At 30.6% G+C, this 4784-nt stretch overlaps 1 long non-coding RNA gene across 1 annotated transcript; it reads right to left on the reverse strand.

Moving 5' to 3' along the window:
• Positions 1 to 515: 515 nt before the first annotated feature.
• LOC140693839 (uncharacterized) lies at positions 516 to 2013 on the reverse strand. Its single transcript, XR_012069543.1, has 3 exons — positions 1739 to 2013; positions 1124 to 1265; positions 516 to 736 (listed from the first exon to the last, which is right to left on the reverse strand). It is a non-coding gene; the product is annotated as an uncharacterized lncRNA (long non-coding RNA).
• Between the last annotated feature and the right edge of the window lie 2771 nt (positions 2014 to 4784).

Here is a 4784-nt window from a genome sequence, read left to right on the forward strand (position 1 = left end):
GTGTAGACTCTTGAGGGGAGGAAAGAAAGCACCAATTGGAATGCTTTTATAACAGCACAAAGAAGACCATAGATAAAATTAATTCTTAAATTCTACCCTTTGCTGACTGTGCCATCTGAGACTACATCATGAGACTTTTTGATACCATGGATGACATAATAGAGACCATGATCCCTGGGCTGGTTCCAGCATCTATATCCTGTTCCAACATATCCTTACTTAACACTTTTAATACTTTCGAGGATGAACCATAAACCACTTAGTAATTTTAGCTCTCTCCATGTTTTAGTCTCTTTCCAAATTCTTCAATTTTCTTTTATTTCTTACAGAAATTACTTAAATTTACACCCATATTGTTACATCAAATGATCATATCAATCAAATATCTCTTTTTTCTTTAAATGGTAACTTAGTCTCCCATTTAAATCTTTATCTATTTTAAAAAAACATAAGGATAATAAATGTACACATCTATGTTAATTGTTCAATAAGAAAATTGCTGATATTTGATAATATTTGGCAACATCAATTTTAATCTTTGTAATCCTGCATAACCTGGTAGTCGTCTGGTAGATCAGTTGTAATTAGGGTGACGTTCATAAACTGAAGATGGCTGTTGAGTTGGCCATGAAAGGGAGTTAGCAAATATATCAGCTATCACTGGCACTGGAAACCGTGGGTTGATACCTGGTTGAAGTTTAGAAAACCACCTTCATTGGCAGATATGTTGTGATATCTATTTGGAAAAGTAGAAGGCACCAACATCAGTCCAAAATAATTGTTGTGTTTGGGAGACAAGATGCTGTACTGAGAAGTAGAATTTGTGGTTGTAATGAAGTTGACAACACGGCCATTTGCTTCAGTGTAGCTGCTTTGAGAGTGCCCATGGACAGTGGTCAACTGATTTAAAATAGCACGTTGATCCACTGAAATTTGTTTGGTGGTCTAAGTGACATTGATGATGGAGGAGAAAAGTCACCTCTGATCGGGGTATTTGTATCATCAATTATGTGGCTAGTAGAGGGCTGTCTTATTAGAGGCATGTTTAAATTTGGAGAGGGTAAAAATGCACATTCTCCACTAGTGTCAGACACAAAATCAGAATTATGTTTACCAACATTACCCCCTCCTTTAAAGGGCTTCTTGTTGAAATCTTGAGCCAATGAAGATACCAGAGAGGCATTTTTAATCCCAACTCTTCTTTTTATTCTCAATAGAAGCTGGGGACTGTCTCGTTTAAAATTTGGATTATGGTATAAGTGCATCTACAACCAAAGTAGAAAGATTTTAGTAATATTCTAAACCAAAATACAAGACTAAAATAAGCATAACTTATAAAACCTCAGATTTCACGTTTACTATGCAAAGATAATATCATCAAAATATGAACATTGCTGACGATATTTTGAAGTTCCTTATTTGGAAAATACACATTTAAATAATATAGTCATCCAATTTAAGAAGTTAGCATTTGAAGTAATGGTGAATGCCACTTTTGAAAAGCAGCTTTAGTACCTTTATTTAGATTTCTGTTAAGATTCATAGTTGCTTGCAAAGTTTCTCATAATCTTGAATAATTAAGGCACTGTTCTCATTTTTTAAAAAAATTAAGAATTTTAGCCTTTACAGATTTATACAATTTTCAAAATCAAGCTTTACATTTATATTATCAGAGATTGATGTACAAAATAAAATTTTATACCTAAGTTACCAAGTGATAACTAAAATTTCTGAATACCTTGCATAAAACAGAGACTTCTTTTTCTTCTTCCAGAAATTCAGCTAGACAAGCAGATCGTTGAAATTTCTGCCACACTTTACAAAGCCCATAAAGATTAAGCAGTCTAATAAAACTTTTTCATACTTCCAGTTTCAAATATTCTGAAAGGGGCCTTTTTTTCCAAAACTTCCTTCTTAAAGACAACTTCATCAATCACTATGGAAGTTCCATTATCATCCCACAAGATGGATTTAAATTGGTCACTCCCAGCCATTTTCCAGAGTTTTCTTGGAAATGTCAGAGAGCAAAAAATAATTATCTTCATCTGGTTCAGAGACACAATATGTGTAACATGGTGTTTTTATCAAGGATTCTTCAGACAAGTCTGAAAAACATGTTCTTCAATCATAAACCTCAAATCCAAGTCCCCAGAGAATGTTTGATCACAAAATAGATATCTACCGGAGTTTCCTGAACCACTTGGTCCAACTTTAGGAGACACATCTTGAATTTCTGAAGTAATATGTTCCATGTCAAATAACTTTTTCTAAAGCTACTTTTCTAATCTGCATGATTTTGAGCACTGCAGCTTCAAATGCTGCTTTAGCAGGCCTGCACAGTTAAACTGCTAGGCCATGAAAATGGTTCTCAACCTGAGTGGCTGTGACATCACAAAATGACAGGTCTCCTAGCAACCCAAGTGTAACATTCAGCCAGTCTTTCTTTCTCATTCATCCAGTTAATATGAAACATATAGGACGTTTATATTTATAGTGTGATCTGCAAATATTTTCACCACAAACTCTTTTTAAATAATTTAATTTTGCGTTTTATTAAATACAAACAATCTCCTTCGTTTTGTACACAAATTTATACCAGATTAGTGAACAGAGTATACATATGCAAAAAATAAAAAAATTATTTTAAAGTTTTGGTATTTAAAGTGAAATTTGTGTAAAACCTTTACAGAAAATGTATAACAATTTCATTATCTGTTGTAATTAAAGTGAAGAAAATTTGATTTTGAAACAGAAGTATTTATTAATCTGTGTACTGCAATAAGTAGCTCTATATTCAAAACATCAGCAGAATAAATATCAGCTTATTTGGTATGTTTATAAATAAATGGTAAATATTTATGAATAAAAATTTTATTAAAGTAATCAATCAAATTTAACAAATCCCAAAGGCGGGAATTTTTGTTTTAAATTGTAATTCAGTGCTATATGTAAGCAAATGTAATTTAATATTCTACATTAAAATTACACAAGAGAAAATCTTACTGTACACTTACAAATGTTTATTTTTGCCATTCTTTCACTCAGAGGTTTTTCAGTCCCTAGAAGGGATAAATTTTCTTGTCATTTTTATATTACATACTCTTGTGGCTTCTGTTAAGTGTTCCAAAAAGATGTTGATTAATACATTTATGCACAAAGTGCTGGGTTCTATAAGCAGTGACTCCATTAAGGGGCAAACAATCAATAAACAAAGAAATAACATTATATGTGGGTTGGGGTGGAAAAGACCAGGTAATGCATTTTAGGAAGCAATATGTTTCCCAGTCCTGAAACAGTTGGCATTATTAGTATAATACGGCATTTTAAGGCAACTACTTTGTGCACTAATTGTAAATGATAGCTATGTTCTGTATCAGTAAACTGTAGTAAATCAAGTTCTACCAAAAGTTATATTTTTTATTTAGAAATAAATTCCATTAAACATAAGCCAAATTCAAAATGAGTGAAAAATTTTTAAATAAATAAATGTACACTCAATCTACAATGTAAATTTTTCTTTCAGTATGTGTATATTCCATTCTAAATAAATATTAGCAACTTGAATTCATTGAATATTATAAGTATTATAAACTATAGTTAAGCTTGATTTGGTCTTGATTCATAAATATTATTTAACATATGCAAATCAATAAATGAGATACCATCCCTTAAATAACAGAGAAGTCAAAAGTAACAATCTCAAAAAATGTAGCAATGTTATCGACAGAACTGATCTTAACTTTTGTATACAAAAAATTCTTAACAAATTCTCCCTAGATAGAATATAACTAAAGAAAATAAAAGCCAGATATGAAAAACCCAAGATTAAGATCAAGTTCAATGTTAACATACAGGAAGGTTTTTCACTGATCCAGTAATACAAAAAAGTAGCTTATTCTCACAAGTCCTAAATTACACTACAAGAAGTCCTAGCCAGAAAAACTAGTCAAGATAAAATATGAAAGGCATCCAACTTGTAAACAAGTAGTACATTTATACATATGGCATAATTATACATAAATGGAAAATTCAATAGACTGCTCCAGTGACTGTTAGAAATAGTCAACAAACTTAGTAAACTTGCAAATTACAAAATCAATATACAAATATCTGTTGCATTTTTAAATACTAACAACACATTATCAGAAACAGAATTTAGGAAAACAATTGTGTGTATATTTATACCAAAAAGAATAAAATAGGAATAAAATTGATAAGTGAAATAAAAGAACTAAACAATTTCTATAAATTAAAGGTGCAAGAAATTAAGTAAACAAAATAAATAAAAGATATTCTGTGCTCATAGATTGTATAGAATGTGAGAAAATACTCTAATCTATCTTTCACATGTTCATTCTCCCCAGCACAACATATTAAAGAGAATTTCATTTCTTCATTTTATACTCTAGCTTCCTTTTTCATGTGTTAATTGATCATAGGTGTGAGGGATTATATCTGGGTGATCTACACTCTTCTATTGATTGGTGTCTGTTTTTGATCCAGTATCATGTTGTTTAAATTACTAAAGCTTTATAGGACTCTTTAACATCAGAGTATTTTACACTATTAGATTTAATACTCTCTTTCAAGATTATTTTGGTAACTCATAATCTTTGTGGTTACATATAAATTTTGAATTTATTTGTTCTATTAATGGAAAAATCTCATGGGTTATTTGACATGAATCACACTAAATGTAGATTGCTTTGTAGTATGTTTGTTTCAACCACATAGTTTTGCATCATTAACATAATAGATCTTTTCATTTTTTTGGATCAGATTTA

The sequence above is a fragment of the Vicugna pacos genome, unplaced genomic scaffold, assembly GCF_048564905.1.
Source record: "Vicugna pacos unplaced genomic scaffold, VicPac4 scaffold_20, whole genome shotgun sequence".
Lineage (NCBI taxonomy): Eukaryota > Metazoa > Chordata > Mammalia > Artiodactyla > Camelidae > Vicugna > Vicugna pacos.